At 43.7% G+C, this 10,628-nt stretch overlaps 1 non-coding gene across 1 annotated transcript; it reads left to right on the forward strand.

Annotated features, from left to right (window-relative positions):
• The first annotated feature begins 4,404 nt into the window (after window positions 1–4,404).
• Window positions 4,405–4,507, forward strand: LOC115895575. Its single transcript, XR_004055767.1, has one exon. It is a non-coding gene; the product is annotated as a small nucleolar RNA U13 (small nucleolar RNA).
• The last annotated feature ends 6,121 nt before the right edge of the window (window positions 4,508–10,628 follow it).

Below are 10,628 nucleotides of genomic sequence, written 5' to 3' on the forward strand. Positions count from 1 at the left end.
CTATGGCAGCTTGAGGGACATCTTGGAAGGAAATGAATTGATCTGCCTGATTTGGCCTGGTAGCCTGAAAGGCTTTATATATGTATAGACCCTGAGGTTCTTCTTTTTTCTTTTCTTTTCTTTTTTTTGCTTTGAGATGGAGTCTTGCTCTGTAGCCCAGGTTGAAGTGCAGTGGCACTGTCTCGGGTCACTGCAACCTCTACCTCCCAGGTCCCGGTTCAAGCAATTCTCCTGCCTCAGTGTCTGGAGTAGCTGGGATTACAGGCACACGCCACCATACCTAGCTAATTTTTGTATTTTTAGTAGAGACAGGGTTTCACCATGTTGGCCAGGGTGGTTTTGAACTCCTGACCTCTTGATCTGCCCACCTCGGCCTCCCAAAGTGCTGGGCTTACAGGCATGAGCCACCATGCCTGGCCCTCTAGGTTTTTCTTAAAGCATCAATTGGCTTGATTGTCCCCTTCTTCCTCTGAAATTTACGTATAAAGTAGATATATATAAATTGCCTTCCTGAGTCACATATCCTTGAGGGCCAAGTCACTGAGACTTTGCAAGGTCATAGAAGGCCTGGGCCCCTAGAATTCCCTGTCAGAGGCCTATTGGGCAACCAGTGTCTGTGAGACTGGAGGCCTGGGAGATTCTAAAATCATGCTGAGATGATGATGAATTCCCGGTCAATGTCTGTCATTCAGAAGTCTGGAAACCCAAATTGAGAAGTTCCCAAACAAAACTGCAGGACCTTGAAGAGGCTACAAAAGAGTAAGCTGTGGTGCCTCCATCACTCAGGAATGCGAGGGACTGGCCAGCTCTTCTGGTCCTGGTTCTCCTTTGTGTCACCCCCTCCTTGGCTTATTCCTTGGCAAACTAAATCTTCTTCCGTTACCATCACACAATTAAAATCAGGCTAGCAGCAGGGGCAATTTTGTCAAGTTGTGAAATGCAAACAGCTTTCTACCTTAATTGCTACCACTCTTCTGCTGCTGTTACTCTTGATTGCATCAGCCCACTTCTAAATTTGGTGAATTTCTCTCTTTTATGGGAGACGTGTGTGTGTGTGTGTGTGTGCGTGTGTGTGTGTGTGTTCAGGAAAGCCACACTCTGGTCAAGTCGCTAGGTCTCTAAGGAGCCCTCTCCTTGTCTGCATGGCTGGTCACCGTCCCATGCTGACCGCCTCACCCTCCTGCCTAGGGTCCAGACCATAAGGGTTGGCATTGCAGCCTCCATGGCGTCCTTATGATTCAGCTCAGATGCTGTCTCCGGCACTCTCTTTGGTCTCCACTGACTTTGGTGCCCATGAATCCTCTGGATGCCTTTCCACAACCTCAGGAAAGGCAGCCTGCACTGCCTCATGGTTTTGGATGTGAAGTTGTTGCTTCTAAGCTAAGCACAGTCAGGAGGTCTGTCCATCTGTGTTTGTCAGGGAAGCCAGACACAGATTTGTTGCATCCCAACCCTGTGACGGGCACTCTGCTAGGCACTGAGGACCCAGAGAAGAAGGATGGTTCCTGCTTTGGGGAGCTCTCCATCTAGGAGGGAGAGTGATTCACGAACACATTATTTCAAAACAATGTGGCAAATTAAGGGGTAGAAAAAATGGGTCCTGAAATGCACTCCGAAGGTTTGGTTCAGCCAGATCTGATGGTTTAGGCTGCTGTTCTGATTGGACGGTACGTGGACAGAGCTGGAGTGTCAGCATTTTGAGTATCCCCTGACAGATACAAAGCAGAGTACTGAGGAGAAAGACTCAGATCAGCCGTGGGATGGGGGAGGATAGGCACCTCAGCTCTGACTTACTTAGGATGATCTGAAAGCGGAGGAAGGAGGAAGTGAAGAGGAAGGGAAAGAGTATAGCATGCAGTGGCGTCACTGTAAGCTGCGCGAGTGTGAGCTGCGCGAGTGTGAGCGTGCAGAGCCAGGTATGCATGGGTATCCCCATGGCCAAGTCCATGAGGGTGGTGGAGAGTGGTGGGAGGCAAGGTGCCCTGTGAATGGTGGGTGAGCTCCAGAGGGACTTGGCCTGGTTTTTAAAAAGTGTATGTGGCACCCAAGAAAATAGTGGTGTTGAGGGATTCAAGACTAGAGAAGGAAGTCTGAGGTTTAGTTACGGACTAATTGCAACTCCCTAGAAAATAGGCAATCCATTCTTATGGGATGTCCCTTTATTCCCATTTCATGTATATTTTCCCTCTTCATCCATAGCTTTGAGGCAAGTGACTGAAGGGCTATTCCCTTCCTCCTCTTCTTCTTCCTCTTCTTCCTCCTCTTCCTCCTCTTTGTCTTTTTCCTCCTCTTCTCATCCTTCTTCTCCTCCTCCTTTTTCTGTTTCTTCTTTTGTTTTGTACTTTTTATTTTGAAATAATCTCTACAAACTCACCAGAAGTTGCCTAAATGGTACAGAGCCCTCTTTAACTCTCATCCAGCCTTCACCCAATAGTATCGTCTTACTTAACTTTAGTATAGTATCAAAACTAGAAAACTGTCATTGGAACAAAACTGTTAAGCAGGCTACAGACTACTCAGATTTCATCAAATTCTACATGCATCTATGTATGTCTGTGTAGTTGTATGCAATTTTATCACACATGTGTCTTCGGGTGACCTCCACCCTCTTCAAGATACATCACCCCCAGGGACTTGCTGCACTGCTCTTCACAGCTGCACGCCCCAACCCTGTCCTGAAGGGCCACTCTGAAGAGCTAAGCTACGGGGTTCAAACTGTTGCTGACACCAAAAGGAAGAAAAATACGCTTCTTGGCACATAGAAACCTTTGACTTTTTACCCTCTCTCCATATAGGTCAGGCTTAACCCCTGGAGGTTATGAATGTCATGGTGGACTCTGTGCTTTGGCCTGAAGCAGGATGTGTTGCTATTCCCGAGTCTGAGGGCAGCTGATATTCGTGCCTGGGCTGCAGCCTTTCTTTAAAGCACCTTCTTTATGAGATCTCTCATATCCTCGGGGCAGGACAAAACTGGGGGTTAGTCAGCAATGGATATGATGATTTTAACATATGCTAGAGGTGCACAAGAAGTAATTATTATGTGGCCTAGTGCACGTTTATTTTATAGACGTCATTGTTCTCCTATTTCTTTTAAAAAGCCCATTCCTTCCCAAATGGTGAATCATTCGTTCAATAATAACCTCTCATTCTCTCAGTCTATTGTGTACTTGAAATTCATAAATATCACTTATGTGCAGACTGACCTCACCATAGATGCATTCCTGAATGTATATATAAACCAGATATTTCAATATTCAATTGTAAGTGTAGTAAGTCAAAGTGACTGTAATTTTGGAGATGTCTTAATCGCAGCTTGGATTGGAATCGTCTTGAGATATCATCTGGTACAGGTTTTGCTTTACTTAGGAATCACTTCTCCGAGGCGCTGATGTTCACGGATGTTTGGGGAAAGGAGTTCATGGTTCGTGGGGCCATGGATCACTCCATGTCAGAGACTTTGAATCATTTGCTAGTTTCCCTTTTTAAAAATCCAATTTGGATCCCACAGGGGAGAAAGGAAAAAAGAAAAAAAATAAAATGCAAAATATTCTATCATATACATTTTCTTTCTTGGTTATGGTTTGTCCTTTTGATCTACTCAGGATAAATGAAATTTCTTCCACAAATGGTCTTGTTGGCTGTTTGAAAGCAGTTCTTGCATTTCCTTGAAGCATTCTCTTTCTAGTATAAACACCATTGTTTCCTTTCACTGGTCCTCCAGGCCCTCATTCCCCAGACTCTGCCATCCCATCACTTCCTCAGGATGTACTCTGGAGTACCCTGTGTCACCCTTTAAATGTGATATCCACGTTTTCTCTGTTATCACAGATAGAACAACAACAACAAAGTTTGACTGACCTAATTATATCAACCACACGTAGAACATTAAACATTTTCAACAGAATCCTGCTTTTGTGATATAAAATCTCTGCTTTTAATTCTCCCTATGGTTCCTGTAAGAAAAACTGGTCATATAAATACTTCATCCACATAGTAAGCACTTTATAAAGTTCACTTTTATTATTATTACTAATTTAAAACAACTAATATTCTGTACTTAAAAAAAAAAAAAACAGCACAGATAATGTCTCTAGTGGGAAAAGGGGCAAAGCCAGGCATTTGAGGGCACAGACACAGGGAAAAGGAAATCTGAGAAAAAGAAAGCAGTTTCCTACATCTTAACTCCAGTCAGGTCATAATCAAGCTTTCCTGACCCACTAAAGACGTTCCGCCCTCTGAGGGGTGAATAACCAAAATCCATTCACCGCTGACATGCATGCATGACAATCTTATTTCTTTGCATTCCTGAGATGAAAACCCAATTGAGCATTGTTTTAAAATTACTATTATTTTAAGACAAAGAGGAGTAAAGTTATATTTTCACAGTTTAGTGATAATTTTTACAATCTTTTGTGGTTTATAAGTGTGATAATTGGGTTTTCACACACACGCGTGAGGTGTGCCACCCTCAAACCTTGCTATGATGTCGGCACTTACCCATCTGACAAGAAGAAAGGAAGAAAACAAGAAATAATTTTTAGGTACTAAGACAAATGTTTTCTTTGTGTGTGTGTGCCTCTTTATTTTTACTTATTTATTTGTTTATTTTTATTTTTTTGAGACGGAGTCTTGCTCTGTCGCGCAGGTTGGAGTGCAATGCTGCGATCTCGGCTCACTGCAACCTCCGCCTCCTGGGTTCAAGCGATTCTCCTGCCTCAGCCTCCCGAGTAGCTGGGACTACAGGTGTGCATAACCATGCCTGGCTAATTTTTTGTATTTTAGTAGAGATGGGGTTTCACCATGTTGGGCAGGATGGTCTTGATCTCCTGACCTCGTGATCCACCAGCCTCAGCCTCCCAAAGTGCTGGGATTACAGGTGTGAGCCACTGCGCCCCGCCTATTTTTATTTTTAAAAATTTTAGATTTAGGGGTGCATGTGCACGTTTATTACATGGGTACATTGCGTGATGCTGAGGTTTGGGCTTCTGTTGATCCCATCACCCGAATAGTGAACATAGCATCTAATAGGCAGATTTTTAACCTCATTCCCTCCCCTCTGCCCTTTGGAGTCCCCAGGGTCTATTGTTCCCATCTTTGTGTCCATGCGTACCCAATGTTTAGCTCCGTTTTATAAGTGAGAAAATGCAGTATTTGGTTTTCTGTTCCTGTGTCAATTTGCTCAGGATAATGGCTCCCCACTGCATCCATGTTGCTGCCAAGGACATGGTTTTGTTCTTTTTTTATGGCTGTGTAGTATTCCATGGTGTGTCTATACCATATTTAAAAAATCTGATCCATCATTAATGGGCACCTAGGTTGATTGCATGTCTTTTTTTATCATGAATAGGGCTGCAGTGAACAAACATTTGGTAGAACAATTTATTTTCTTCTGGGTGTATACCCAGATATGAGATTGCTGAGTTGAATGGTATTCCTATTTTCAGTTCTTCAAAAAATGTCCAAACTGTTTTCCACAGGGGCTGAACTAATTTACATCCCTACCAACAATGTATAAGTGTTCTCTTTTCTCCACAACCTTGCCAACATCTGTTGTTTCTGGACTTTTTATTAAAAACAGCTATTCTGGCTAGTGTGAGATGGTATCTTGTTGTTTTGATTTGCATCTCTCTGACGATTAGTGATGAACATTTTTCTATATGTTTGTTGGCTGCTTGTATGTAAGACAAATGTTTTCCTGTTTGACTAAAAAATACTGGTGCCCAGAGTCAGTTATTCATGGCTGGGTGTGGTGGCTCACACCTGTAATCCCAGCACTTTGGGAGGCTGAGGTGGGCAGATCACTTGAGGCCAGCAGTTTGAGACCAGCCTGGCCAACATCATGAAAATCCACCTCCAATAAAAATACAAAAAAAAAAAAAAAAAAAAAAAGGAATTCACTGAGTGTGGTGGTGCATGCCTGTAGTCTCAGCTGAGGCACGAGAATCACTTGAACCATGGAGGCGGAGTTTGCAGTGAACCGGGATCATGCCACTGCTCTCCAGAGCATGACTGTGTCTCAAAAAGAAGAAAAGAATCAGTTATTCTTGCTTAAAGTGATACTAGGTCATATTAACAAACAGAATTAAATTCCTATTTATATCTTAAGTAGTTTATTTAGAAATAAGTTAAAACTTACAGGGAATTACAAGAACAGTGCAAAGAACTCACATATATCCCCAACCAGCTTCCCCGATTGAATTCTACATCCTTCACATCTGTCGACTATTAATATTTCACTGTGTATTTATTTCCATTACTGTTTATTTCTCTCTCTCTTTCTCTTTCTTCCTGTCTCTAGTGATTATTCCTAGTCTTCTTCTGACCATTTAAGAATTAGCTGCAGACATAATGCCCCATAACTCCTAAATATTCCAGAGTGTATTTCCCTAAAACTTTTCTACATTTTCACTAAATGACTTTTCAACTATCTACATATTCACTAAGAACTTTCCAACTCAGCATTGAAATCAACTACTGCACTGTCCACAGACCTCATTCAGTTTTGGTCAACTGTCCCATCAGTGTCTCTTTTTCATTTCTAGTCCAGAATCCATCCAGAAACGCATGATGCATTTAATTGTCCTGTTTTTTCCACATTTGCCGGTCTTGAACAATTCCTTATTCTTTCCCTCTTTGTAATTCCCTGCTCTTGACAGTCCTAAAGAGGACAGGCTTCCTCTTCCTTAGGACTATTACCTTTTCATGTGTTCTCTCTTTGGTTGTGTCTAGACTAGAGTTTATCCCATTGATCTGTTATTATACTAATAGCTGTATTTTTACAGTTATTCTAAGATTTTCTACAGTATTCTAAGATTTTTCATTATCTATATTAATTTGCTCATGTTTCATTCCTTACTATTTTTGCCTCATAATTTTTTCTTTTTAAATGGAAATTATTCCATTATTTGAGCATTGTACTATACATACCACACATATTTTGTTCTAGAAAATGAATTTAAGTTGGCATGAATTTGATTCTGATCGTTGATTTTGTTGACTTTTTTTTCGTTGAATTAGTCTTTCTGCCCTTGGCTTGCCCCTCTCTCTGGTGGTTTTGAGGGTTCCTCCACCAGTTCTCTGGGTCCCTAGGCTCATATGGCTTTTAGAACACTGGTCCTGATGAGATTTGGCGACATCACAGATACAGTCACAGAGCTTCCAGGCAGCTTTGCTCAGTTCTTGGTATCTGTGTCCTTTTGTCCTCCAGGGCCTGTGGTTTGCTAAAAGCGTTAGCCTCAGGCAGTGGTAGGCACCAGGTTGTTTGTTTTTTTCCTTTCCTCCTCTATTCATTTCAGCAGTAGAGTGGCCTTAGCCGGCCGCAGTTTTCAACATTGTGGAGCAGAGCAGCTGGATTCCTGCCTGGGCTCCTGTCTTGTAGACCTGGAACCTGTTACTTAAGCCCTGCTCACTCGTTTGCATTTATGATCCATTTTCAGTTGCAGTGTTGTTTAATTCATTTTTGAGAATAGGCTATGTCTTGTTTGTTGATTTGTTTGTTTTTTTTTGGGACAGAATCTTGCTCTTTTGTCCAGGCTGGAGAGCAGTGGTACAATCTCGGCTCACTGCAACCTCCACCTCCCGGCTTCAAGCAATTCTCCTACCTCAGCCTCTTTTTTTGTTGTTGTTTTTTCCTTGAGACAGAGTCTTTCTCTGTCGCCCAGGCTGGAGTGCAGTGGTGCGGGATCTCAGCTCACTGCAACCTCCACCTCCTGGGTTCAAGCTATTCTCCTGCCTCGGCCTCCCAAGTAGACTTCGGGTAATGCATCCTAACAGTGGCCCCAGACCCACCTGCTGGATCTCTTATGCGGACTTTCTGCAACAGCTTCCCTGTGAGGGGTCTGATTTACACTTGCCCTTACAAATCTGTTTTCCATTAAAAGTGCACATGAAAAAATGATGTCCTTCTCTAACTTAAAATTCTCTTGGTATCCCCTTGCTCTAAAGTGCAGAATCTTTTAACACGGTTTACAAGGTCCGTGGGATCTGGGCTTGCCTCCATTCCAGATTTCTTGGTACTGCTTCCTCCTGCATCCTGAACCTCTGCTCTCCAACAACATCGACCCTCCTTTAGCTTCTGGAGCCACTGGCATCCTACACTTCAGAGTCTGCACACAGCATTCTCCTCTGCTTGCAACCCTCTCTCCTCCTTTGCATCCTCATCCCTGACCCCCTGGATACATCCTGTTTACCCGCTAGATGTCAGCTGGATGTCTTGATCTCAGGGAGACATTTCCTGATGCTCCCTCCACCCCCAGCTTGGGCGACCTTGTAATATACTGTCAAGGGGCCCTGTACTTTTTGTTCGGATACCTGAATATATTAATTGGTATAACTTATTCACATTTATTCATGTGATTATTTGTTGATCTTCGAGGAGTTTGTTCACCCTTATACGCCCAGCACCCAGCATCACGTGTGGATTTTCACAGCTCACGCCAGATTCCAGGAAGCAAGGGTGAGTTATTTAAGGCACCATGTGGTCTCGGCCCTGCTTCCCCTCTAATCTCCCCTCTTACCGCTTTCCTCCTCTCTGTCTCTTCTGCAGGACTCCCATGGGTCTATTAGTTTTTCCCCAACTCAGCAGTTACGCTGCCGTGTCCAGGTCTTTGTGGTTTCTGTCACTTTATTTCAAACACTCTGCCAAGAGGGCCTGCAGCTCACTCCCTGCAGAGTGCCCCCATCACCTCCTCACTGAGGCCTTTCTTGATTGCCCTATTTAAAATGGTAACCCATTCACTCCCTGCATCACTCTCCCCTGCGGCCCTTGGCACCATGCAAAATTCTACATCCTTCATGTCTATCATTGGCCTCCCCTGAGAAGGAAGCGTTGTAATGGCAGAGAGTTCTGTGGGGCTCACCAATGGCTCCTCGGCACTTAGCACAAGCCTGATGCGTGGCAGGTGCCACACTGGTGTTTGTTAATTGAAGGAATGGGTTGCCTACCCCTACCCTGATTTAATATTTGCTTTGCTCCTATCGATGAGGAAAGAAGGCCTGATTACACCTGCTATCTGCCTAAGGTTTTTTTTTCTTTTTTTGTCTTCTTCACGATATCAAAATATTCTTGTTCATTTTTATTCCTTGAAACCTAACAGACATTTCCTGAGTATGCATTTGGTTTTATGCTGCTGAGATGTTCCTCTTGAGAAAACACACATTTCTGTTTCTCTTGTCATAGGTCTTAAACGGTAACGAAGAGGCTGGAGGGATGTCCCTGCAGAGATAACATTCAAATCCTAGAGAGCAGCTGCAGGTGCAGGATTTGAAGGTGGGGCTTCTTGTGGCTATAGAATTAGTTTAAAAGATAATAAAAGAGGGGTAGGAAGACATCCTGCCACCTAGCAGCATTTGTAGTCAGAACCATGGCCATGCTGGAGGCTCACCTCTCAGTGCCCTTGCGGCTGCTACCAGCCCCAGCTGCCGCAGATGCTCCCCCAGGCCTGCTGCACCCCCTCCCTCCTACACGCCGTGGGATGGCGACAGCCACTCATGCTCCAGGCTTTGGCAGGTTGAGGTGGAAGTCTGTTTTCACAGGTGCAGCCTGCAGCCCAAGGTTGAAATTTGGCATGTCCCTGAATATAAAGCTAAGCTTCTTTTGTAATGAATACTAAAAACAAAAACAAAAACAAAAACAAAACCTCCCCCTAAAATCCTGAAACAGGCTGTAGGGCCCTGGAGACCTTAGGACCCAAGGATGTCCCTGCCCTCCATTGTCACAAAGAAAATTTCTTTTTGCTCCAGACAGAAACTGATACTTGTAATGACTTCTGAAATCTATTGTTTAGTTTGAAATATGTAGGAATTGAGGAAAAAGACTCTTTTCTCCCCTCCCAAGCTTCCTTCTAGAGGAGCTCCCCCAGTCACAAGCATTCTTTGCCTTTTCATCTTTAGAGAGTGGGAAGCTACATGAAGGCTCCAACCTGCATTGGCAGGGAAGGACCTGCCTTTGCTTTACTGTACATTTTTTACCATTAAAAAATCTGCATCTTAAGGCCAGGTGCAGTGGCTCACGCTTGTAATCCCAGTACTTTGGGAGGCTGAGGTGGGAGGATCACTTGAGGTCAGGAGTTTGAGACTAGCCTGAGCAACATGGTGAAACCCCGTCTCTATCAAAAATACAAAAATTAGCTGGGCATGGTGGCGGGCACCTGTAATCCCAGCTACTCGGGAGGCCAAAGCAGGAGAATCGCCTGAACCTGGGAGGCAGAGGCTGCCGTGTGTCAAGACTGTGCCACGATTGCGCCACTGCACTCCAGCCTGGGTGACAGAGTGAGACTCTGTCTCAAAAAAAAAAAAAAAAAAAAAAAAAAAAAAGTTCTGCATCCCTTCCAGCATCTTTAGTCCACTGGTCTTAGAAGAGCTGGAGCATGAAGAGACTTCTGATTACTGAGATCCAAGGCATTAACACAGAAATGCAGACGTGTGATGGCTAGATGAAAATCCTTCTGGAGTGAGGGTGAGTCTAAATGTTCCACTGATATGACAAACACACACCGATTATAATGTGCCAGGGATTTAAAAAAAGGTTTAAAGTGTTAATATTACTTCATTTAGTCCTTAGAAAATTCTACGCAATAGATATTAATATTAACCTTCTTGTACAGGGACAACGATGGCTTTGGGTTCTT

The sequence above is a fragment of the Rhinopithecus roxellana genome, chromosome 21 (genome assembly GCF_007565055.1).
Source record: "Rhinopithecus roxellana isolate Shanxi Qingling chromosome 21, ASM756505v1, whole genome shotgun sequence".
In the NCBI taxonomy this organism is placed as follows: Eukaryota; Metazoa; Chordata; class Mammalia; order Primates; family Cercopithecidae; genus Rhinopithecus; species Rhinopithecus roxellana.